Here is a 27,039-nt window from a genome sequence, read left to right as displayed (position 1 = left end):
TTAGCAAAATTTGCCCTTTCCTCTCTGAGCACACCACCCGAACTCTCATCCACTCTCTCATTACCTCTCGCCTTGACTACTGCAACCTACTCCTCACTGGTCTCCCACTTAGCCATCTATCCCCCCTTCAGTCCGTTCAGAACTCTGCTGCACGTCTTATCTTCCGCATGGACCGATATACTCATATCACCCCTCTCCTCAAGTCACTTCACTGGCTTCCGATCAGGTACCGCATACAGTTCAAGCTTCTCCTACTAACCTACAAATACACTCGATCTGCAGCCCCTCCTTACCTCTCTACCCTCATCTCCCCTTACGCTCCTACCCGTAACCTCCGCTCTCAAGACAAATCCCTCCTTTCAGTACCCTTCTCCACCACCGCCAACTGCAGGCTCCGCCCTTTCTGCCTCACCTCACCCCATGCATGGAACAAACTCCCTGAGCCCATACGCCAAGCCCCCTACCTGCCCATCTTCAAATCATTGCTCAAAGCCCACCTCTTCAATGTCGCCTTCGGCACCTAACCACTACACCTCTACTCAGGAAATCTAGACTGCCCCAACTTGACATTTCATCTTTTGAGCAGGGACCGTCCTTCTTTGTCAATTTGTACAGCGCTGCGTAACCCTAGTAGCGCTCTAGAAATGTTAAGTAGTAGTAGTAATTACTAGAGACTTCTTTATTAGATACTACTGAGAGAGCTACATTGGTGGTATTGTTTGCCTTTGAGCAGAATTTGAATGCTGTAATGCAGCTTTATTTTCGTAAATTGTGGGAAAAGAATGTGCATTTATCCTGATGTTACAAAGCAAACTCAAGAAAGAAGAAAGAGTTTTCTAGCTATGAGATCAGAGATATTATCTTTGGGTTCTACTTATTTATTAGCATATCCTTGTAAAAGTATAGTTAACTATCTTGGAATTAAATACATGGGTTTTTTTCTCCAGAACACCTGAGGACTTTCCTTGACATGAAGAAGTTGGCCAATGGAAGTATCTAGCCTTTACTGTTGGGATAAAATTATTGCAGGGGGTTGATTCATGTTAAGCCTTTCTTTTTTAGTTTTTCTTTTGGATCTCCTTGTCCATTAAAAATATGTCCCCCCTCCTTTATGTGGTCTAATTAAGATTGAAATACGTTTCCTGTTATGTTTATGATGCTTTAAAATTTTATTAGTATGCCTATCCGAGTTGCTTACTCAAGTGTTTCACTTGTAAGTTATTGTTTGAACTTATAAATAAAGAGTTTAAAAAAAGATAAAACTTCTTTATGAATTATTACTTTCCTGCCTTGACTACTGTAATACATTCTACTCTGGTATAACCCATCATTACGTCATCGATTCCAAACCGTACAAAATACAGCTTTGAGAATTTACTCCCATGCTAGGAAATTCGATCAAATTACTCCTTTTTTTTGCTCAACATCACTGGCTGCCTATTCCCTGCAACATTCAATTCAAAATTCTCTGGTCAGGGATTCCCCTATATTTACCATTGTTCCTTATGCCCCTTCCAGACTTGCAATCTTTTTCTGATTGCATATTCCATCAAGTCGCACTGCAAGATTTGAGTCCACAAGACACTGCGCCTTCTATTGTGTGGCTCCATCCTTTTAGAACTCACTTCCTGCTAATCTTACATTAGAATTGTCTTTAGCTAAATTTAGAATTATATTAAACTATCTATTTTCCAAAGCCTTTGGTATTGATTGTGATCATGACATGGTCTCTGAGATATGATCGAGTCATTCTGAGATGATCTCGCCCTGCCTCCTCCTTGTTTGGTTCTATGTGACTATCCAGTGATGACTGATTGATGACCTAGGGCAATCTTGCCACTAGAAACTCTTAAAGTGATTGCTCTGTCTTTTCTTTCTCTCCTTTTGCCCTTTCCTGTCATATTTAGAGTTCCTTTCCTCTTCACTTGTTGTAGTTTATACACCACATCAGGAAATGTGGTATAACAAGATTAATAAACAATAACCATTTCTCTATTGTATAAATCTCTAGTGTGACCACACCTTTAGCACGGTATGCATTTCTTGTTGCTCCATTCTCAAAAACACAATAACAGAACTGGAAAAGGTTCCGAGAAGGGCAACAAAAATAATAAAAGGGATGGAACACGCTTCATAACTGTCAGAGAATGTGGCCAAGACAACTAACCTAGTAGGGTTCAAAAGATTTTAGACAAGTTCCTGAAGTCCATAAAAATTGTTAGCCAGGTAGAATTGGGAGAGCCATCTCTCATCTCTGGAAAAGAGCTATGGAAAATACATCTACTTTTGGGATCTGCCAGGTATTTGTGACCCAGACTGACTACTGGAGATAGGATGCTGGGCTTGATGGGCCTTGGTCGGACTCAGCATGGCTTTTCTTATGTTCTGATATATGTTTCTGAAAGTTGTCTTGGGGCTACCACCTCGCTGTTTAGGAGGAGGCTTGCACCCACTTAGGGTTTTGAAAGCTATACTGGTCGGATAACAGGTTCCTGGTAGGTCCACCTTTGCTAAGCAAGGGTCGAGTGGATCACATGTTCCCCCAAGCTGGGCATTGTGCTATAAATTCTTAATCTGTTCAGATAAAATTAATTTATTAATAAACATAAACAACAAAATCCCTAGTTTTCTGTGGCAGGCAAATGGTGAATTCTTTGATAATTTTGCTGCAATTTCCATATGTTGGCATAGGATATACATGACAGAAAGGAAGTGGTGGAGATGAGGAGAAGGGCATAATGCACTCTTGGCTATCTGCCTCTCCCTCTTGATTTTCTCAAATTTTGGTGAATTCCATAGCAAGGACAAGATTTTGCGGCCTTTACCACAGAATAGAATTGAAGGAGACCAGGTACCCAGGCAATTATATATAGTAGAGCAGATCAAACTGTTAGAGCGTGCTGTGAAGTAAATATCTTAATAGATTCAAAACTGAAAACCAAGATAAAAAGTTACATTTTTATAAATCACAGAACTTCAAAATTCCTAGAAGCCCATAAAAGTCATTTGGCAATTCTAAGAACAGAACTTGACTTTGTGTCTCTTCAGATCAGATTTATTAAGCTTATGTAAAATCCTGTTTATGACAACTAGCAGTTATTCCTCAGAAGACCCCCAGAACACACTTTATCAGAAAAGGTTGTCATTACCTGAAAAGAGGGGCGTTTCAGTTTTCAGTGCTTGTTTGGAGATTCCTTTGCAGCCAAAGGAGGGTATTGCTGGCTAGTTACAGCTCTCTTGCCATTAGGGTGCAGACATTTTATAGATTAAGGTCTTCAAAGCTCAGGCCTTTACTGCAGAGAATTTGTCGCAAGTTGACTGACTCCAAATCCTGAAAAACAGATGGAAGAAGAATGAAGTGATCTCATTGACACATCACGTGGCCTTACTAGGAACTGGTAGGGACCCTCTTGACATCGAGATTGGAAGCTAGAATAAGCTTGTTTACCTTGGAACAGTGACTTTCTGTTTTCGATCTTGCTCAGAAATCAGTCACAGTACTGTTACTTCATTCTCAACTATTGTCAGGCACCACAGCCATGAAATCATTGCACCATGGTTAAGTTAGCTATTCCTAACTACTATTACTAACCACAGTCATAGGAATATTGTACTATAGTTTGCTAAATCCAAATTAATTAATATTTGAAATCCAAGTTCAGTGATTATTTAAATGCCAGTTGTGGTGTTTAAAATTTGGATAAAATTAAGGGCCCTGTTTACTAAGCAGCACTAAGGGCGCATTAGCGTTATTAGTGCGTACTAATGATTAGCATGCACTAAACGCTAAGTCGCCCATAGGAACATATGAGCAACTCTAGCATTTAACACACACTAATTTTAGCACATTCTAAAAATGCTAGCACAGCTTAGTAAACAGGGCCCTAAATGCATTACTTATTGTATATGTGGAGCGTCTGTCCGAGTTTCAAACAGGGGAAAAAGCAATCAATACATTTCTTATGATCTGGAATCCCTTTTTGGGCTTTCTAACTATGAGTTTGTTCAGTGCACTGCTTAATTCCTTTAGGCAGGTGCGGACTGAGAGTGGTCTGGGCCCCCGGGCACTAAGGGTGATCTGGGCCCCTGCCCAGCCACTGTCTGACACCCCCCTGCCGCCGCAGCCAACATCCTTGCTGCCCTGGTCCTACCTGAGAGGTCCTAGTCTGGTGGCCTCTGTGGGGGGGAGGCATTTTTCTTCCTGCCCACTGTGCTGCCACTATTTCCCCAACTTGCCGGCACCACCATGTTTTCAAAATGGTGGCCAAGACTTCCCACTGTAGTCTCGTGGGTCTCGACAGTCTCGCGAGATTTCCACAGGGAGTCTCTGCGGCCATTTTTAAAATACAGGGGTGTTGGGTGAGGGGGAATAGCGGCAGCCCACTGGGCCAGGCAGGAAAGAACATGTGTCCCCCTGCTGAGGCCTCTAGATCAACAGCAGCACACTGGGCATCTGGGCAGAGCGTCCGGGTCCCCTAGAGCCTCTGGGCCCTCAGGCACTGCCCGGTTGTCTGAACGGTCAGTCCGCCCCTGCCTTTAGGTCTGGATAATATCATTCTTTCAGGGATATATTTCGTAGTATGGGTATGGAAGAGGGTGAAGGTTACTTGCAGGGGTGATAGGGATACAGATGAATTTAGGGGAGCAGGGGGAGGGGGAAGAGGAGTGGTGTGTTGGGAAAGTGTGGGGGAATTTCCCATGGGAAATTGATGGTTTATTCATGGTGGGTTGGCTTTACAGTGGAGGAGTAGCCTAGTGGTTAGTGCGGTGGACTCTGATCCTGCGGAACTGAGTTCAATTCCCATTGCAGCTCCTTGTGGTTCTGGGCAAGTCACTTAACCCTCCATTGCCCCTGGTACAAAATAAGTACCTGAATATATGTAAACCACTTTGAACTTAGTTGCAAAAACCTCAGAAAGGAGGTATATGAAGTCCCATTTCCCTTCCCCTTCCCTTTGTGCACTAGCTGTATCAGTTTGACTTTGCTATGTATATTGTCAATAAAGATGGCTAATTATACAAAAAATCCAGGCAGCAATTTTTCTACCCTAATTTCATCTGAATACTTATTTGGATAGTGTTTTGAATATCGCCGCCCTGGTGTTATCCGGATAGCAAAGTCCAAAGCAGAAACAGGAAACAACTTCTGTGAAGATCCAGAAGACACCAAAAAGTAGTGGTTAAGTCAACCTCTATTTTTTGTTATTCAGATAGCACCAGGGCAGTCTGTAAAGATTTTCTGCAGCACTATACGAATATTGCCACTGAAAATCGACAGTCTGAGTCAGCAGCATTTATCTGGATTGCAGATGCTGCACTCTGGATAAATGCATTTGAATATCAGGCCCAGAATTACCATAAGAATATCACACTAAACACATTTATTTATTTTAAAAAATTCTATTCTAGGCAGAGTACAATAAAACATACATAATAAAAGTGACAAACTCAAGACAACAACAAAATTACACTGTCAATATATTTCTCATCAAGAGCTGTATATTCACCATCAAATCCAAATCTAAGCTGTAAACACCTTTGCATACAAAATAGCTTTCAGTTGTTTCCTGAAAGAGCAGTAATTCTCTATCTGTATTATTCCCTGCTAGAATGCTTGCCGCTGAATATGAGCGCTTATAAATCTGAACAAAATGACACTGTTGAAAACTTTGTAGCTGCAGCCTTCTTAAACTCTGTGAGCGAAGAGAACAATTTGGAAAATATAGTTTCAAAGTTGCTGTAAAATAATGAGGAGCATTGCCTGATAGAGTCGTATGAACTAAACAAAAATATTACACTTCACTCTGTGCAAATCCAGCTTGTTCCCATACAAATGCATACTATAATAATAATAATCATATGATCAATTTTGTGGTGCTACTGGATGTATATACTGCTGTACAATGGTGATAAGCATTCAGCTACAATATATCCCTGCCACAAAGAGTTTACATTCTAAGTGGGATATCTATAGCAGTGATTCCCAAACCTGATTCTGGAGGCACCCCAGCCAGTCAGTTTTTCAGGCTATCCATAATGAATATTCATGAGATAGATTTGCATGCTGTGGAAGCCCTGCATGCAAATCTCTCTCATGAATATTCATTGTGGATATCCTGAAAACCTAACTGGTTGGGGTGCCTCCGGAATCAGGTTTGGGAGCCACTGACCTACAGTATGCCCAAGGCAGGATTAACTCTTTGTAAGCAAACAAGAGCATTGGGCCAACCCTCGTAATATAAATGCATTTAAAAATTCCCACAAATGGGATCCTCTTAGTTCTCACTGCAGAGGAAAAGCAGCAGAGGATGATACAAGGTAAGAAACTGCTGCTTGCCAGTTCCTCCTGCCACCTGGAGAACAACGTAAGGGGGTGGGAAGAAGACACTGTGGACAGTGGTGGCTCTGGCCTCCCCCCAGCCAACCATTCTTTATGGCAACAGATTTTTTTACCAGGGAAAAAATCTGCCTTGGCAGCAATTGAGAGGGCCTCTCCTAAAGATCTATGCCCCAGGCACATGCCTGGTTTGCCTATGCATTACTCCTACCCTGAGTACGTCAAAAGTGGGTGAGTTTTATGTGTCAAAAACACTTTTATCATGCAACATGTAGAGTATACCAAGTCAAGACATTACTACCACGTGTTGTAAAGCTTCCAAGCTACCCAACTGCTGCAGAAGTGTAGGCTTTGTTAGCCAGTCCTGCTTTTCAACTTACATTCCAAAGGAGTGTGGTATTTGTAGTACTTAATTCCACTTATTGAAGTTGTTGTTACAGGTTGCACAGCTTTAGAAAGATGGGTTTGTCTGTAGGATTTGAATATGGCCAAAAAGATGCTGAGAGAGTAGATCCAGGCATACAGTATGAAGTAGGGGGAGAGCCTCAACATTTTGTTTTGTTTCATTTCCTATACTGTTCACACCCCAGGTAGGGTTACCATATGGCTTCAGAAAAAGGACAGATTGAGCCAGTTCAGGTTTACTTCCATTGCTTTCATTGGAAGTAAAATCCGGACTGGCTCAATCTGTCCTCCTTTTTCTGGAGCCATATGGTAAACCTTGGGAAATTTTCATTTTGTTTGGCTTTTTAAAAAATGCTTTGGGAGCAATATCGTTCTTAGTGTGCACTTTTTTTCGAACAGTGTGCAATCTTTCCTGATACTGCGTACACGCATTCAAGAATGGTGCTCACAGGTACACGCTATCAGGAAACTGTGCACGCTGTTTACAACTCAGGAAAAAAAAACTGGCATTTTTTTTCCTGTCGTTTCCAGCTATGAGGAATGCAGTTGACAACTGCAAACTGCTTTTAAGCTCCCCATGGATAAAATGGTGTCGTAGCCCTGTTCCCGCTAAGCTGAGTGGGAGTCCTCCACCGACAGTCTTGCCAGTTGGGGGTGCTGTTTCATTAACACGTTTCCAATTGTAAAGGACAAGCAAGCTGCGCAGGAATCCAGGGAACCTGCCTATCTCTAGTGTTTGAAAATGCAATATTTAAGCACCCCCCCCCCCCCCCGGCAGCAATGCAGTTAGGGGATTCCCACTCTGCTTAGAGGGAACAGTATTTGGTAGCCATGTTAGTCTACTTTAAATGTAATAAATAGAAATAAAATAAAAAAAATTAAAAAAAAAACAAGAATTTAAGATGTTTCAAACGAATGCACCTCCCTAATAGAAAGGGTACAGTCAGGAGTTGGTGAAGGAGGAGAAGAGCACAGATAAGAGTAACCTTTACCCAGCTAGAACTCAAGGTTAATCCTGTGAAGCTAAGACTGCCAACTGGATCCAGATTCGCAGGACAGGGTTGATCCAGTCCTGGATTTACCCGTTGCATGTAAGGACTTGTAGTTCTGATTTCCTCATTGCAGTCCCTACAAAATGCAATACTACAAATCCCAGTATGCATTGGGGTAAACCCAGGACTGGACCAACCCTGTCCTGCAAATCTGGATCCAGTTGGCAGCCTTATGTGAACCTTATCAAGGAAGAGATCAGTCCTTGGCCAGGCAGAGTGCAAAGGGGGGTGAGGGACAGAGACAGTTTAAGAAGTAAGGTAAATATAGGAGTTGGATGCAGTGGTGTCTATAAAAAGGATAGTGTAAGCTTGCACATCAAATGTAATAGCAGACCCTAGGGAGGTGAGCATGAATATGAAATATAGAACATTAGAAGGGGAAAGATTTTAGTCAGAGGTGCTGTGCAGAACAGGAACACAAACTCTGGAGGTAAACCAATGCTGGTGTTTGATATGCATTACAGGATGGCAGAGGGATGAAGCAAGAGTGTCCCAAACAGAAGAACGGATAGTGTTGTAACAAACTGAATCCTCAACACACCCTGACAAGGTTGCAGAGGAGAAGAGAGGTAAGTCTACATAGGAAAGGCTAAGAAATGCAGGGTCATGTATTTGGGTTACAAGAATCCAAGGGAACGGTACAATATAGGGGGTGCTTCTGTGTATGAAATAAGTGCTTGGGGTGATTGTATCTGATGACCTTAAGGTGGCCAAACAGGTAGAAAAAGCGATGGTCAAAGCCAGAAGGATGCTTGGGTGCATAAGGAAAGGGATGACCACCCGGAAAAAAGAGGTGATAGTGCCCTTGTATAAGTCTCTGTTGAGGCCCTGTTTAGAGTACTGTTAGCAATTCTGAAGCCCGCACCTACAGAAGGATATAAACAGGATGGAGTCTATCCAGAGAGCGGCTACAAAATTGGTGAGTGGCCTTGGTCATAAAACATATAGGGAAAGGCTTAGGAACCTCAACATGTATACGCTGGAAGACAGGTGGGAGAGAGGGGATATGATAGAGACGTTTAAATAGCTCAGTGGCATTAATATACAGGAAGTGAGCCTTTTTCAAATAGGGAAAACTCTGGAATGAGAGGGCATAGAATGAAGTTAAGAGGAAATAGGCTTAGGAGGAATCTAAGAAAATACTCTTTCATGGAAAGGGTGGTGGATGCATGGAATGGCCTCCAGGTGGAAGTCATGGAGATGAGGACTGTGTCAGAATTTAAGAAAGCATGGGACAGGCACATGGGATCCCTTTGGAACAGGGTCACTGAGAGACACAGCCTGGCCTGGAACTGGACAGGACTGCTGTGTGCCCCGCCCCCCCAAGGCCACCCCCACACCTTTCTGTCTGAGTCACTGTTGCCCTGCTCCCTCACTCTGCTCCAGTGTGCAGGGAGTCAGAACTCAGATGATTGCATTAATGTAATCATCAGAACTTGGATGATTACATTTTATTTATTTTAGTTACATTTGTACCCCGCACTTTCCCACTCATGGCAGGCTCAATGCGGCAGGCAATGGAGGGTTAAGTGACTTGCCCAGAGTCACAAGGAGCTGGCTGTGCCAGGAATCAAACTCAGTTCCTCAGGACCAAAGTCCACCACCCTAACCACTAGGCCACTCCTCCACTCCATTAATGTAATCATCCAGGTCCTGGGCAGCCAGCAGGAGAGGATAGACCAGGAAGCAGGTAGGAAGAAGCTTGCCAGTGCCAGGCCCGGGGGAATTTTGCAGCCCTGCTTAGGAAAAGGAGGAGTTAGTGGTTACTGAGGATGGGCAGACTGGATTGTCATCTGGCCCTTATCTGTTGTCATGTTTCTATGTACAATTCAATAGCTTAACAGCAGGGGGAGTCAAATTCCAATCCTAGAGGGCCACAAGCCAATCAGGTTTTCCTGCTATCCCTAATGAATATGCATGAAGTATATTTGCTGGCATTGCCTTCATTTTATGCAAATCTTTCTAATGCATATGAATTAGGGATATCCTGAAAACCTGACTGGTTTGGAGCCCTCCAGGACTGCAGTTTGACACGCTTGGCTTAGAGGTGCTGGTGGAGACTGTGGGGCATTAAGATATTTACAAAACATTTCAACATAAGCTATTTGATAGAGGAAGTGGACATTTCACAAGCAGGCAGGGGTGGCTCTTTGAGGTTACTCAACCACTCAGCCTCCCACCTCCCTTCCTCATACTCTCTGTCTCATGGGAAAAATAAAATCACATCGGTTTTCACATCTTTCCATTTTGACATAAAAAAAGCATGCTTTTCCAAATCGGAGAAGGAAGGAGGGAAATGGTTTACTATTCATATTCATATTCCTGAGTGAGAGAACCTCAGATGTCCATCAAAACTTGTCTGATGCACAGTCACTCAAGAACAGAATCACTGTAATAAAATAAACAGCTGCCTTCATTTTTCAGTGGTGGTATAATGTATTGGACTGTACATTAGAACAACATTTTAGAGTCCCTTTTGAATCCTTTCTTGTAGATGTAATTCCTGTTAAATGAATATTCCTCCTATTAACATACCATTTCATGACCCCAGGCATTCATGTGCATCAAACATGGTTTTACAAGCAGAAATAGGGCTTTTGAAAATTGCTCTACACATACTGTATGGTTGCTAGATACAGTGGAATTAGAAAGGGTAGAGAGAAGAGCGACAAAAGTGATAAAGTGGATGGGACAACCTCTTTCCAAAAATACAAGGATTAGGGGGCATGCAATGAAGCTACTAAGTAGTATTTTTTTTTAAACAGAGAAAGTAATTCTTCACTCACGTGTAATTAAACTCTGGAATTTGTTGCCAGAGAATGTGGTAAAAGCAGTTAGCTTATCAGGGTTTTAAAAAAGTTTGGATAATTTCCTGAAAGGAAAGTCCATAAACCTTTATTTATTAAGATGGTCTTGGGGAAAATCCACTGCTTATTTCTAGGATAAGCAGCATAAAATCTGTTTTACTGTTCTGGGATCTTGCCAGGTACTTGTGACTTGGATTGGCCACTGGTGGAAACAGGATACTGGGCTTGATGGACCTTCGGTCTGTTGTGGTGTGGTGTGTAATGTTCTTCTGTTCCATAGTGTTTATGCATGTATTAGACTGATATTCCCAGGGTGCGGTGGGGAAGGAAGTGTTAGGACAGAGAGTGCCCTTACACACGAACGTTTGGATTTGCAAAAGTACTGCACATGCATAATGTTTTAATTGGAAAACATACCCACACTGCTAGCACGTGCTGATTTGTGTGTATACTTTGACAGAGTCTTTCTGTAAAGGAAACAAGTTCCCTTTGAAAACGATGTAAAGTCTACAGAGGAAAAGTACACAGAAATGTAGCATATGTGCAACTCGATTTGAAAACTGCCTCCTGTAAAAATAATTAATGAATGCTTCAAGTTTCATATTTTTGTGATTGGGACTCACTCTAAACACACATTATTCTAATAAAGGTAACATATCCCTCCAGGGCTCTCTGATTACTTAGACTGGCACTGTATTCCCTTTCTACCTTCTTGGCGTGAGCGAGGAGAGGCAGAAGATATTCCAGAGCTACAGCCTGCACCTGCTGCTCTTACAGACAGACACACAGCATCAGAAAGTTACTTCAGCAGATACAGACACACACAGAACAGTGAGCTGTCAACTACATTGCTCTTCACTGTTACCTTGAGACTGGAGATAACATTTACATGCTATACTGAATACAAAACAGATGTAATGCCTGCTATAAGATCATTTCTCTAACAAGAACATCTTTAATCATAAGAAGAAAAAAAAAGCATCTCTAAGTTTACAACATTCTTTTCTCCAGAGGTTCATTGCAGCCTGCAAACTACTTGTAAGCTTCCCAGGGATAAAGTGGTGTGGTAGCAATGTTAGTCCACTTTAAAGGTAATGAATAGAAATAAAATGATACATTGAAACCCTCTGCTCAGTGTGATGTGACAGCTAAGAAAGCAAATAGAATGTTAGGTAATATTAGGAAAGGAATGGAAAACAAAAATGAGGCTGTTATAATGCCTTTGTATCACTCCATGGTGCGACCGCACTTCGAATACTGTGTTCAATTCTGGTCACCACATCTCAAAAAAGATATGGTGGAATTAGAAAGGTACAGAGAAGGGCAATGAAAATGATAAAGGGGATGGGATGACTTCCCTATGAGGAAAGGCTGAAGCGGCTAGGGCTTTTCAGCTTGGAGAAAAGACATCTGAGGGGAGATATGATAGAGGTCTATAAAATAATGAGTGGAGTGAAACGGGTAGATGTGAATCACTTGTTTACTTTTTCCAAAAATACTAGGACTAGGGGGCACGCGATGAAGCTATAAAGTAGTAAATTTAAAACAAGTCGGAGAAATGTTTTCTTCACTCAACGTATAATTAAACTCTGGAATTCGTTGCCAGAGAATATGTGGTAAAGGTGGTTAGCTTAACGGGGTTTAAAAAAAAGGTTTGGATGGCTTCCTAAAAGAAAAGTCCATAGACCATTATTAAAATGGACTTGGGGAAAATTCACTGCTTATTTCTAGGATACACAACCTAGAGCAGACAAAACTAATTTACTACAACAGGAAAATATTGATTATTGATGGTGTCTCATATCATCACATAGGCATATTAATGCCAAATTGCTCTTAAGTTCGCAAGCTTATGGCTTGGTATAATCACAGACCACCTCCAGCCAACCAATAGTGCACATTAGCTGCCAATTGTGAATACCTAAATGTCCCAGTGTCCAAGTGTTTACTTAACTAAATATTTTTTCAAGCAAAAATTTTTTTAAGTGCACTACTGTTCAAAATGTACACACTGTTGCAATAAATATACTGCTGATACAAAACTCAACTTAACTTGATAGCTCCGGGCATTGCACGCCGTTTTCTTAAGCTGGAGCTTATCACATTTCCAGAGTTCAATGTCTCCAACGTTCATACAGTCTCCGGTATCGCTGTGAGTCCGACAGGACCCTGTTTCGCGGTCAACTGCTTTCTCAAGGGCATATCATTTTCAACAGCATCCATTACCGGTCTGTATTGGATGCTGTTGAAAATGATATGCCCTTGAGAAAGCAGTTCACCGCGAAACAGGGTCCTGTCGGACTCACAGCGATACCGGAGACTGTATGAACGTTGGAGACATTGAACTCTGGAAATGTGATAAGCTCCAGCTTAAGAAAACGGCGTGCAATGCCCGGAGCTATCAAGTTAAGTTGAGTTTTGTATCAGCAGTATATTTATTGCAACAGTGTGCAACAGATGTGCTCTGGATTCAGGAGTCTAGGACTGCCAACTGCCTGGATTTTTTTTCAGGATTCTAAAAATTTGTAAATTACCCGTCTCAAAGCCAGAAGGGTGGTAATGTGTGGATATTTTTCAGAGTTTAGCCCACTACAGCTCTCCAATTTCCCCCCCTTCCAGTGCAGAAGCTGTGGCAGAATCCAGCCAATGGGAAGGCTTCTAATCATAGGATGGAGGGGCTGAGCTGCAAGGGCTGTGGGGAAAGCTAAGCCCTGCACAGGACCCAGGGCTTTTTTTGAGGGGGTACTTGGGGGTACTGAGTATCAGCACCTTTTCCATTGTCTGCAAAAATTGACCAATGGTCCTTGTTAGGGTTACCATATGGCTCCAGAAAAAGGAGGACAGATTGATCCAGTCTGGGTTTTACTTTCATTGCTTTCAATGGAAGCAAAACCTGGAGTGGATCAATGTGTCCTCCTTTTTCTGTAGCCATATGGTAACCCTAGCCTTGCATTTTAATGAAAGAGCTTAGGCTCTACATACAAATTCTGCCTTGTCATAGATTTTGTGACTGGTTGCAGGGGCCTGGCTATTGTGAGGTGGGACCCTCAGTGATCACCCCAACCCTGAAGGGTGGCCTGGCATTGAGAAAAAACACACTGACAGGGCCTTTGCTCAGAAATGTCTAGAAGAGCTTTCTGCGCATATTCTTGAGTTCCTGCCATACATCAGATACTGTATTTATATGCAACCCACCCCTGCCTCAGTGGGTTTGTGTGGCTAGATGATCTTCTGCTACGGAGAACTACTGTTACAGGTAAGGAACTCTTTTTTTCTCCATGGGCAGAAAGATCATGTAGCCACACAATGGAGACTCTCAAGCTAGTACAGGGAACAGTCATACAAATAATCACTGATAAAAGAGTCGAAATGAAAATGGTTGTTACTTGGAGCTGGAGGAGGAGGAGAGTTGATGCCTCACAGGAGAGTAGATAAAATAGCGTGTCCAAACTGGAATCTGTTGAAGAGGCAGCATCAATGCAGTCATGATTCTTGAAGGTATGCAATGGCGCCATTGTAGCTGCTCTGCAAATGTCCACTGGGGAAGTCAGTTGAAGATGAGCTCTTGTACTGGCCATAGCTCTCAAACGATGTGCTTCATGAGGACTGCGCAAACGATCATGCAGACCTCTCTATTCATAACAGAAGAGATAAAAGCAGATATCCACTGCAACAAAGTACGTTTTGTGACTGGTTGAGGGTGATGTATTGCATGCAGGGAAACAAATAGCTGAGATGGGCAACCTGGGGATGCTCTATGTTGCAAACTGATGAGAAGTGCTCATGCACAATTCAAAGTATGTAATCGAGCCTGATTATCTTCTGCATTCGGAGGCAAACAGAATACTGGGAGGATAATAGACTGATTTAAATGGAACGGGGGAGACAACCTTAGGAAAGAATTTTCAGGTGTGTTCCTAGGAGCACTTATCATGCAAATCTGGGTATAAGGTTCATAAAATACCAGTGCTTGAATTTCACCAATATGTCTAGCTAATGTGATTGTAATCACAAATCATGTCTTTCATGTAACATATTTCAAAGGTGCAGATTGCATGGGTTCAAAAGGAGGATGCAAGAGGGCATTCAGTACTAGACTGAGAGCCCATGTAAGTGCCGGTGGTTGGACCAAAGGGCACAGATGCAATAGGCCCCGTATAAAACAGTATCAGTCATTGGGATAGACCGATGAACCATTCTACTAGACTGAGCAATTTAAGGTTTGGGTGCAGGAGCTGACCCCAATTCTGTGTGATGATGTCTGGTACTTTTGGTAAGAAAACTGACAGATGCGAAGTCGTGGTGAGCAAGACCAGGAACCAAGGTTGCCTTGGCCAGTACAGAGTGAGCAGAATCATGTGCACTGAGTCTCTTTGTGCTTTTTGCAAGTTTTTGCTATGAGAGGAATTGGAAGGTAGCATAAAGAAGACCCTGATCCCAAGATAATAGGAAGGCATTGGTTGCAACGCTTCTCTGACTCGGCCACCTTGAGCAGCATTTGTGACACTTGGCATTCATTGGGGTTGCAAACAGAATCATGGACAGATAACCCCATTTCTTGAAAAGGGATTGAATAATTGTGGGTTTGACTGACCACTCATGCGGTTGTAACTTCCTGCTCAAGGAATCTGCTAAAGTGTTGAGTCTTCCTGGGAGATATGTCACTGTAATGGTTGATCTGAGATCGAGGACCAGAGTCCATATATGGATCGCTTCTCTGCAGAGAAGACAGGACTCTGTGCCACCCTGCTTGTTGACATAATACATGAGAACTTGATTTTCCATCTGCACATGTATAACCTGATGTTGTAAGTTGGTCTGAAGAGCACAAATGGCTAGGCAAATGGCTTGTAATTCTAAGCTGTTGATGCTGAACACTCGTTCCGCTAGAGACCAAATGCCATAAGTAGTGAAATGCCCCAGATGCGCTCCCCAACCTTGCTTGGAAGCATCTGGGAGGATGAAAAGTTGCCCCCGTTTGAAGATTGTTCAGTATTGTCCACCACTGAAGAGAACATCTGAGATAACAATTGAGAGAAATATTTTTTGTTAATGGCTGTGTGTCTGTCTCACAAATGGCACTGCAACAGACGCATCTTGAGTCTGGCCAAAGGCAGTACATGGACTGTTGCCACCATGTGGCTTAATAAGGTGAGTAGAACTCTGGCTGTTGTGAGATGAAGCTGTTGTACATATTAGACGAAAGGGATGAAGACTTGTATCCTGGGAGCTTTGCCAAAGCCAATGGAGTTATGATTTGGGTTCCTATATATTCTAGTTGCTGGTCAGGGTGCAAATGTGACTTTTCATAGTTTATGGGAAATCCTAGATTATTGAGGGGTTTGATCATTGTCTGCAATGCTTGGAGGGCGGATTGTGGTGTTGAGCCCACAATTAACCAGTTGTCTGATGAAGGTAGGTCACTGCTGTTACTACACATTTTGTGAACACCCTGGGTGCCAAAGTCAGACCAAATGGCGGTACCTTGTATTGATAGTGGATGCCGTTTAGAGTAAACCAGACCAGAGAAACTTTCTCGATGACTGATGGATTGGAATGCGGAGATAGGCATCCTGCAAATCCAGAGAAGCAAGCCATACTCCTCGTTGTAGGAATGGAAGTATGGTTTCCAGTGTGGTCATCCAAAATCTTTCTTTCTTGATAAATTTGTTGAGTTTTCCTCTAGCGTACCAAAGGCAGGGCAATGGGGGCAGTCCGTCCAGGGTGCAGGCAGCAAGGGGGTGCGTGGAATAGTCGTGTGGCTGTCGGCTCTGCCGGTTCCCTGCCCCTCTCTGACATTACTTCCTGCAGAACTGACAGCTGTGTGACTACTCCATGCACCCCCAGGGTGAGGCTGATGCCCTTCGGAGGGGGAGATGGATGATGTGCCAAGAAGGGGGAGGAGGTTGATACATTGGGGGTGATGCACCGGGGGGTGATGCGCCATGGAGGGATGATGCACCCGGGGGACATAGTGGCGACCCGCCCTGGGTGGCAGCCAACCTAAGTATGCCACTTTAGTTTTCTGAGATCCAGAATGCTCGAAAACCTCTGGATTTTTTTGGAATGAGGCAGTATCTGGAATACAATCTGGTGTTCCATTGGGATGGATGAAACATTTTTTGACTTGCCTGAGCTGCTAGCAACTGGATACTTCCATCTGCAGTAGATACAAATGTGGAATGGGAATCATTCAAGGAGACGAATGTCTGGTGGGGTATGAAGAAAGTTGATAGCCGTTCCGTATGATTTGAATCACCTAAGTATCTGTTGTAATGGCACTCCAAGCACTGCAAAGTGCTGAAGACATCCACCCACCGGAATGTGTGGATGGAGAGGATTTTTCAAAAACCTGGCTGGATTTTCCTTGCTGGGCAACAGCTGGTTTTTGAGGCTTTTTTCCTCTCTAGAAACCCTTACTCTGGTAATGTTGCTACTGACGATTGGTCATCTGCAGGTAACTGAACTTCTGATATGGATAGGTACACTTGTTCTGATATTGACCCTTAGAGGTATAATATGGTAAGTGTATATATGCTGATTTAGAAGTTTGCACATTATCTTCTTCTAGAGTATCCAGTGTAGTGCAATCTTCCTTCATACCTTCTATAACATGTATAGAATGTTTGTACGTTTGGGAAGCTTGCCAGGTGCCCTTGGCCTGGATTGGCCGCTGTCATGGACAAGATGCTGGGCTCGATGGGCCCTTGGTCTTTTCCCAGTATGGCATTACTTATGTACTTACTAGCCTTTGAGCCGTGAAAACGGGCTATTATAGGAAGGGGGGGGGGGGTTGAAAGGGCCGCCCCCCCCCGAGCCGTCACCATCCACCTTTCACCGGCTGGGCCCTCGCTCCGCTATTGAAACAGCAAGGGTCCGGGAACGCAGCACTGAGCTCTGCTAAGTGCTGAGCTGCCGATGTCGGCCTTCCTTCTTCTTCTCTGCCTGTCCCGCCCTCGTGTGACGTACGTCGTCGAGGGCGGGACAGAGGCAGAGACGAAGAAGGAAGGGCGATATCGGCAGCTCAGCAGAGCTCAGTGATGTGTTCCCGGACCCCTCGCTGTTTCAATAGTGGAGCGAGGGCCCGACCGGGTAGAAGGTGGGTGGTGGCGGCGACTCGGGTGGGGGGAGCGTTAGACGGCGGTGTCCCTCCCTCAGAAATAAGCAGTACAGACCCTCTCTGTTCCGCCCCCGTCATCACGTATTGACGCGGGGGCGGGGCAGAGAAGGTCTCTACTGTGCATTTGCGAGTGAGTATGACACTCGCCTTTTATATATATTGATGTACTTATCAACTCCTTTACCTTGTCACCAAATAGATTCTCCCCTGTACAAGAGACATCTGCCACCTTTTCATAAACATCATTTTTTAGTGCTGATGCTCTGAGCCAGGCCATGCGTCTAGTTGCTATGGCAATAGCTGATCCCCACACAGCGGTGTCATAACTGTCATTTGCCGCTCTTATCATATGCTTAGTCTCTAAACTATCCATGACAGAGTGTAATAAAGTAGAGTTCTGCTCAGATAAGCTATCTTGCAATTTAGTGAGATCATTCATAATTGTATATAGATATTGAACATAATGGTAATTATGCACTGCAATATGAGAGAGATTGCAACATTGAATTCTGATATGCACATTTTCCCATTAAATCCATGCATTTAAGGTCATTTGTCAGAGGATGATTTGGGCATTCTTTGGCTGTTTTATTTTTGCGCATACTAAACAAAGATAACACCAAAAATGAAGCTAGATGATATTTAAATCGTGCAGAAAATTTATTGAAACATCCAAAGACTCGAAACGAATCATGTTTCAGCCACAACAACCTGCTTCAGGAGTTTTCAGATTGGATGTTCTCTAAACACTCTAGCTTTCAAATGTAGCACCAGGTATCAATGCACCTTGAATCATGCAATACAGTCTCATAGTCACGATTGTCTATGAGACAGTATTGCATGATTCAAGGTGCATTGGTACCTGGTGCTACATTTGAAAGCTAGAGTGTTTAGAGAACATCCAATTTGAAGACTCCTGAAGTAGGCCATTGTGGCCGGAATACGATTTGTGTCGAGTCTTTGGATGTTTCAATACATTTTCTGCATGACTTACACATCATCTAGCTTAATTTTTAGTGTGTCATCTTCACTGTGTTTGTCTGATCTGTGTATTGCAAGGGACTTTGTTCTTCTGTTTTGTCATTATTTTTGCACATGGCAGATTTAACCACCAGAGAATTGTGAGACAGTTGTTGAGTTCCATGTCCCAAGACATCCTGGACTCAGTATTTATTGTCTAAATTACCTTTAGTAGATCTAATATAATAAGGAGTTGACCAGATTTGCTTGTGCTGCTCCTATAGAATGTCATAGATTGGAAGCACAAATACGTCAAAACTGTACATCTAGTTTCCTGTTAAATGATTTTTATTGGCAATTGTTATACATTGACCATGTTTCCCATTATCCTTTTTGCTACCACATATCCATTCCTTTCCATCTTCCCACGCCTACCTCCCAACACTCATTTCTTTCTGCACCCTCTTATGCTCAATTTACTTATCCGTTAACCCCAATAATTTTGCGTTTACTACAAACTGTATATTCTTCTTATGACTTTGTAATTCTTTATATTGTTACTATGTAAGCCGCATTGAGCCTGCCGTGTGTGGGAAAGCGTGGGGTACAAATGTAATAAATTAATTAATTAAGAAGATTGTGAGCTATTGGCATCTTCAACAGAAATTTTGGTTAAGATGAATCTTCCTGAGATATTTGTGCTTTTTTTCTGCTTAGGAGAGACTGAATTTGGAAGATGTTCGCGTGATCTTTTAGTTGATGAAGCTTGAGAAGCCAGAGATGGAGATCTGGTAGGCTAAAGAGAATGAGCAAGAGTAGATACATCTTGAGATGGTAAGTCTGGTTCCTAAGAAGCTAAAGTCAACACCGACCATGTCCGCTTTCTAGTTGTAGATGTGAAAGACTGGGAGTGCTGTAAATTGTGCGGCTTTATTACTGGACACAAAAACACTTGCCTGAAAAGGCATCTGCTGATCAGTGGAAGGAGCAGGTAACATTTACTGAGGAGGTTGAAGCTGCTGCTGCTGCTGTTAAAGCAATTGAGCTAGTAAGTGCAGTATATTGGAAGAAACTATGTCTGACTGTGTCTCGTGCTGCATATTTCCCGAATGCACAGAAAGACTTGGGGATGAGACAGAACATCCTGGATGATGCCCGAAGGGATAACAAATGTCCTGCAATGGCAGTGGTGAGAATGGTGAGATTGACCTGATGTCGACTTCTTGAATAAGAGCAGCTACTGGATCAACTGCGAGAGCTAACTGTGGATGCTGTAGAAGACACACTCACTCTGTATGTTCGGTACTGGTGAACATAACCTGGCAGTCGGCATCTAGGATCCATCTCCATGTACGCCGGTTACATCACCTCAATTCAGCTGCATGTCGTGCATTGCGTTGTACATGATGACTTCCACCAAACATGCTCTGCACTACACTATTGGACTTGATCCTGACCCCGGGTTGCATTGCGTGGGGTGAGAACAGGATCAGCCACATTTGTTACATCCTTCGCAGCAGTGGATGAATCAGACTGTTTGCTTGACTGAGTGAGTGGTTTTGTTTGAGTGCTTCTGTTTGCCAGAGGTCGATGGGTGGTCTGGTGGAGACATTGACTGTATGTAATCTTTCAATTACAGAGTTCTAATCTCCAGCATTTTAGGAGACATTCTTTTGTAGTCCAGACATTTGTCAACAGAGACAATGACCATATTTTATGGACGCAAGAAATGCAATGCTTGAAACCTGGTTTTTGACGATATGGGGCAAATCAAATCAGCAAAATTAAATTCACTAATGATGACTGAATAAAAGAAACAAATTTGAATATGTATAACAAAAGTAATACTAATGGTGAAGGGACTTGAAAGTTCAGTGGGTCTTATCACTACCGTGGATTAAATGAAACTGAGGTGGGGTTGGCTTGTATAGTAAGTACAGTATCTGATGTGTGGAGCGAACACAGAGACATGAGTAGAAAGCTCTTCTAGACCTTTCTGAGATTTGAAAAGGCCGGGTCAGCAATGTCACCATGACGTCATTTCAGATGTGTGACTACATGATCTTTCTGTCCATGGAAAACCAGCTGAACCAGTGAGTGTTCTGAGGTTGGGAGTGGGAGGGAAAGGAAGTAGATTGTTGAAAAGGAGTAGGACTGAAGAATGGGGGAAAGTGTAAAGGGTCTGCACGATCATCTGCACATTCCTCATGAAGCACATCATTTGAGAGCTATGGCCAATACAAGAGCTCATCTTCAATGGGCATCCCCAGTAGATATTTGCAGAGCAGCTACATGGGCATCATTGCATACCTTCACAAAGCACTACTGTATTGATGCTGCCTCTTCAACGGATTCCTGTTTTGGACGCGCTGTTTTATCTACTCTTCTGTGAAGCGTCAACTCTCCTCCTCCAGCTTAATTACAAGAGGACCTTACGAGACTGGGAGACTGGGCATCTAAATGGCAGATGACATTTAATGTGAGCACGTGCAAAGTGATGCATGTGGGAAAGAGGAACCCGAATTATAGCTACATCATGCAAGGTTCCACGTTAGGAGTCACGGACCAAGAAAGGGATCTAGGTATCGTCGTTGATGATATGTTGAAACCTTCTGCTCAGTGTACTGCTGTGGCTAAGAAAACAAATAGAATGTTAGGTATTATTAGGAAAGGAATGGAAAACAAAAATGAGGATGTTATAATGCCTTTGTATCACTCCATGGTGCGACCGCACCTCGAATATTGTGTTCAATTCTGGTCACCGCATCTCAAAAAAGATATAGTGGAATTAGAAAAGGTGCAGAGAAGGGCGACGAAAATGATAAAGGGGATGGGACAACTTCCCTATGAGGAAAGGCTAAACGGCTAGGGCTCTTCAGCTGGGAGAAAAAAGCGGCTGAGGAGAGATATGACAGAGGTCTATAAAATAATGAGTGGAGTTGAACGGGTAGATGTGAAGCATCTGTTTACGCTTTCCAAAAATACTAGGACTAGGGGGCATGCGATGAAGCTACAATGTAGTAAATTTAAAACGAATCAGAGAAAATGTTTCTTCACTCAACGTGTAATTAAAAGCGGAGTTTAAAAAAGGTTTGGGCGGCTTCCTAAAGGAAAAGTCCATAGACCGTTATTAAATGGACTTGGGGAAAATCCACTATTTCTGGGGTAAGCAGTATAAAATGTTTTGTACTTTTTTGGGATCTTGCCAGGTATTTGTGACCTGGATTGGCCACTGTTGGAAACAGGATGCTGGATTTGATGGACTTTTGGTCTTTCCCAGTATAGCAATACTTATGTAGCTCCAAATGCCAGAATTTTACATGATGGTGGGCAGACCTGTGCGGGTAAGTGGGAGAGGAGACACTGCCTGAATGAGCACATGAGCAGCAGGACAACACTAGAAAAGAGAGCTAGAAAGTGCATGTACCTGTGGATGTGTCTGTGTCTCCTCATATAAATAAAGTTTCCCTTTGAAAATCTGGGCTGGAATGGAGAAGTTCAGTGAAGAGAAAATTTCAGCCAGGGAATTTACCCTGTTAACTATTAAATTCCCTTGAACACTACCCTAATGCTGCTCCACTCTGCCTATATTCTTTCAGAAGCATGAAAAAAGCTAAATATTTTATTTTGATTTTTCCATTTGTTAACCTTTTTTCACACGTAAAACTTTGTAAATTTATATCTTGGACACATTGCCCTTAAATCTCGTTCTTTCAGGCAGTCCATCCTTGGATTCTCTGGTTTGTACCAGAGGCAATGGATAGTGAAAATGACTTGCCCAGCTTCCCTGGTTCTCAACTCACTGCTGCAGAGCTGCCAATTTACCCAGCTCCAGGAGGGAGACTTTTTGGCCAGTCCTGTTGTTGAATTTATATCCCAAGTCAGTCTTATTTTTGTAATCTCTGATACAGTGGCGTTCCGTGGTTGGCTGACACCCGGGGCAGATCGCCGCTGCGCGCAACCCCCCCCCCCCCCCGGGTGCAGTGCAATATGGCGCCCCCTCCCCCGGTGTGGCACGGCACCCCTCCCTGGCATGGACTCCCCGGCGCAGCGCCTCTCACTCCCCCCCACCGACTCCCCACCTGCCTACCAGCTGAGCTCCGTGCCACCGGCACCTCGAATCTGCAGCGCTGCTGATTGTAAAAGAAGAAAATTGTCTCGTCGTTGGCCTTCCCTCGCACTGTGTCCTGCCCTCTGATGTAGCTTCCTATTTCCTCGAGGGCGGGACACAGTGAGGGAAGGGCCAACGACAAGACAATTTTCTTCTTTTACAGTCAGCAGCGCTGCAGATTCGAGGTGCCGGGTGCACGGAGCTCAGCTGATAGGCAGGTGGGGACTGTCGGATGGGGGGGGGGATGAGAGGCGCTGCGCCGGGGGACAGTCCACGCCAGAGGGGGTGCCGTGCCACGCCGTGGGGGGGGGGGGTGGACGGAGCATCGCCCCGCCCTTGCTACGCCACTGCTCTGATACCATCAGTTGAAATCAGCACTGCGGGTCCCATAATGTACCAGGATACTGTTGCAGAAATTCAGGACTGGCTCAGAATTTCCCTCCTGGAACTGGGTAACTTGATAGCTCTCCATCTCTACCCATTAAGCCTTTCCATTCAAAGCATGTGCTTGTAAAGTCCCCATACTCACTCACAAGCTATTACTGCTATCAATATACTCACAGCTAGGCTCTGCGCTTTTCCCTGCTATTACTGGAGAGATGAAATGATGGTAGGGGTTGGAGTCCCTGGTAGGAGGGGACCCACAAATATATGTTTGCCTAGGGCCCAATATAGTGCTAATCTGGCCCTGTCTCCCCGACATAAGCATCCTTCTTCACATTTTTTGCATTGAATGATATGCATGGGATAAACATAAAGGAATCCTGTTCAGAAGGAATGGATCCTAAGGAGCTTAGCCGAGATTGGGTGGCAGAGCCGGTGGCGGGAGGCGGGGATGATGCTGGGCACACTTATACGGTCTGTGCCAGAGCCGGTGGTGTGAGACGGGACTGGTGGTTGGGAGGTGGGGATGGTGCTGGGCAGACTTATATGGTCTGTGCCAGAACCGGTGGTGGGAGGCGGGGCTGGTGGTTGGGAGGTGGGGATAGTGCTGGACAGACTTATATGGTCTGTGCCCTGAAAAGGACAGGTACAAATCAAGGTAAGGTATACACAAAAAGTAGCACATATGAGTTTATCTTGTTGGGCAGACTGGAAGGACCGTGCAGGTCTTTTTCTGCCGTCATCTACTATGTTACTATGTACTACATTTGAATAAGAGCATGTCTAGGATCCCATTGGAATTACTGTAATCCAGTGTCCTGCTAATATCCTTACGGCCTGCAATTTCCTTACACTGCTGGAAGCCATGTTTATCCCCTTCTATTCCAGTACTGAGGTCTATACTGCAAGTACAGTTCTGACAATACACCTCAGTCCTGCCCTGCAGCACCTCCTGCTATTCAAGTACTGTCTAGTTTATTAATTTGTGGTTCCTCTTCTTTGCACCTTGCCTCCATGCTTCAGTTTTTCCTTCTTCCTTTCTGTTCATCTACCCTCTCCATATATTCATCCACCTCCTCCATTAATGAAAAGATTATAATGTTACCCTGGGACTGGGGGCTCCTCTAGCCTCATTCTCTGTCATTATCCTATAATGAGCAGTTCTTCTTCCATCAGCCCTTTATTGGTCTCTTTCATCTGTTAAATGGGCTGCATGATCACCTCACACAGCAAGACCTTTCACTAAAGAAAGGACAAGAGACCAGAATCATGAACAGAGCAATACAAAGTAGCATTTCCCATCCTAGGATCATCAGATGTTCCTTGTCAAAAAAGCAAAGTTGAGTCAGTCCTGGATTTACCCTGCTGCATCTCTAGAATTGTAGGTCCAATTTTTCTATGACATGCAGAAGCTACAAGTCCCAAAACAGGGTAAAATTAATCTCAGTCAGTTCAATTGACACCTATCTGCAGAGCAATAACCCCAGGCCTGCGGGAATATTTGTACAATCTTTGGGGTACGGTCTGCCTGTTGTCATCAGAAGAGGGAAGCCCTTTACAAGTAGAAGATGAGGAACAAGTGGGGCTGCTGTAAACGCTTGTGAGTTGCTGTCATGTAGCAAGACAGCAACCCAACCTGACACCTCAAAAATCCTATAGAAAGGACATGTCTAGTTCATAGAATCCAGGGGGTCGATATTCAAAGCAATTTAAATGGCCAGGACAGGCTCCCGGCCGTTTAAATTACTTGTCCACGACTAACCGGGCATATTCGACTAACCAAGTATATTCAGTGGCACTATCCAGTTAAGTGCCACTGAATATACTTGGTTAGCGACTGAGCCACAACTGGCTATTTTGTGGGTGGTCCAGGGCAGAATTGGTACTTATGCAGTTAATTGCCAATATTCAGCACTTAATCACATAAGGTAACTGCATAAATAGAACCACATATAGCACAGTCCTATCTTTTTGTGGTTCACCTTATGCGTTAAATACTAAATATTGCATCTAACTGCATATTTATTTATTAGGATTTATTTATCGCCTTTTTGAAAGAATTCACTCAAGGAGGTGTTCAGTAAGATTAAATCCAACATAAGCAGTAGACAATTCCTTTTTTATTTTTACATTTGTACCCTGTACTTTCCCACTCATGGCAGGCTTAATGCGGCTTACATATTATATACAGGTACTTATTTGTACCTGGGGCAATGGAGGGTTAAGTGACTTGCCTAGAGTCACAAGGAGCTGCCTGTGCCTGCAGTGGGAACCGAACCCAGTTCCCCAGGACCAAAGTCCACCACTCTAACCACTAGGCCACTCCTCCACACAGTAAAAATATTCAAATAACAATACAAAGTATGGCATAGTATACTACTTACAATGTCAACACAATACGTAATAGAACATTTTAATAGACAGCATAGGGTATAAGCAAAGATAAAACACAGAGATATGTAAGAGAGTAAGAGGAGTTAGAAAATAAGGTGACTAATTTAAAGTTGCACTTATCTCTGCTAGGGTAGGAGTGGATAAACGTGTCCTGCTGTAGTATGTGCAGCCCATGTCACTCCTTGTGTGTTTGTGAGACTAAGAAGTTAATTACTTCTTCCATTAAAAGCCTGGTTGAGGAGCCAAGCTTTCATCTGCTCCCTGAAGCAGAGATATTCTTATATTAAGTGAAGCCTTTCAGGGAGTGCATTCCAGAGTGTGAAGGCTACTCCAAAGAAAGCTGGCTTGCAGGTATCACATTGTGTAATGTCTTTTGGAGAAGGTGTGGTTAGGGATACCCCTTGGGAGGACCTTAGTGTTCTTGGAGGTGTGTAGAGGGTCATCCTGTTCTTCAAGTACTCTGGGCCATTCCCTTTAAGGGCCTTGAAGCAGGGGTGTAGCCAGACAACAGATTTTGGGTGGGCCTAGGCAAGAGTAGGTGGGCACCAAGTGTTCTCCTCCCCCCTCCCCCCCCCCCTCCCCCACAACCACCACCCAAAAAATATCTCAGCTGGTGAGAAAATGCTTCTTTCCATCTTGGCAGTCTACAGCAGGCATGCCCCTGAAACTGAGCATGCGCAGGTGCCGTTATTGTGGGAGTAGCGTTTTCTTACCATTGGGGAAATCTTGAGCTGGCCCGAGCCTTGGGATCCCCACCAGCTACGTTAAACGTGTGCTACTTTGGGCGGGCCTGAGCCCTAAGTGGGTGGGCCCCAGCCCACCCAGACCCACCTGTAGCTACGCCACTGCCTTGAAGATCAGACATAGAGTTTTAAATTTAGCACTGTATTGTACTGGTAGGCAATGAAGTTTTTGCGAAAATGGTGTGATGTCACATTGCATGCAACCTTCCATGAGTCTTGCTGCAGCATTTTGAATCAGTTGGAGCTGTGTTAGCCGGCCGCTTATGCCTGGATATTCAGTGCCTGTGCCTAGACATGTCCGGCATGAATAGCCAGGGATAAAACTCGTGGTGGCAAACAAAAACACTGACCACTGCCAACTGAATACTACCACACTTTTCAAAATGCTCGAGGGTGCTAAAATGTTCCCTCTCTGGATACTGTGAATGATTTTGATAACACTGGGGGTGTTCAAGCACCCCCAGAGCTGGCACCACCGGGTCTAATGTATTTGGTATAGTCTGGATTGACATTCAGACTATTACCACATACAGTAGTATGTAGTACAGATAGTAACTCCATGACTGCAATCCTCTGTGTTTTTTTTTTTTTTTTGCAAAGTGTTCTATAAATACGTGGTCTTGCAGTTCTTATGCAGGTATTGCATTATCAGCTGTGGTTACAATAACGGTTTACACAGTCTGACTAGCTATACTTGACTTGTACTACATTTCAAGACACGCGACA

The 27,039-nt window shown here is 43.7% G+C and overlaps 1 protein-coding gene across 1 annotated transcript in view; it reads right to left on the bottom strand.

The window, feature by feature from the left end:
* The window catches only part of NFE2 (nuclear factor, erythroid 2), a 147,652-nt gene that overhangs the window by 72,410 nt on the left and 48,203 nt on the right, over positions 1 to 27,039 (bottom strand). Inside the window, exon 2 of the mRNA XM_030198324.1 lies at positions 3,150 to 3,331. The gene's annotated coding sequence lies outside the window, so the exon portion shown is untranslated. The remainder of the gene's footprint in view (positions 1 to 3,149; positions 3,332 to 27,039) is intronic.

The sequence above is a fragment of the Microcaecilia unicolor genome, chromosome 3, assembly GCF_901765095.1.
Source record: "Microcaecilia unicolor chromosome 3, aMicUni1.1, whole genome shotgun sequence".
In the NCBI taxonomy this organism is placed as follows: domain Eukaryota; kingdom Metazoa; phylum Chordata; class Amphibia; order Gymnophiona; family Siphonopidae; genus Microcaecilia; species Microcaecilia unicolor.
This window is presented reverse-complemented; position numbering and strand designations above follow the sequence as displayed.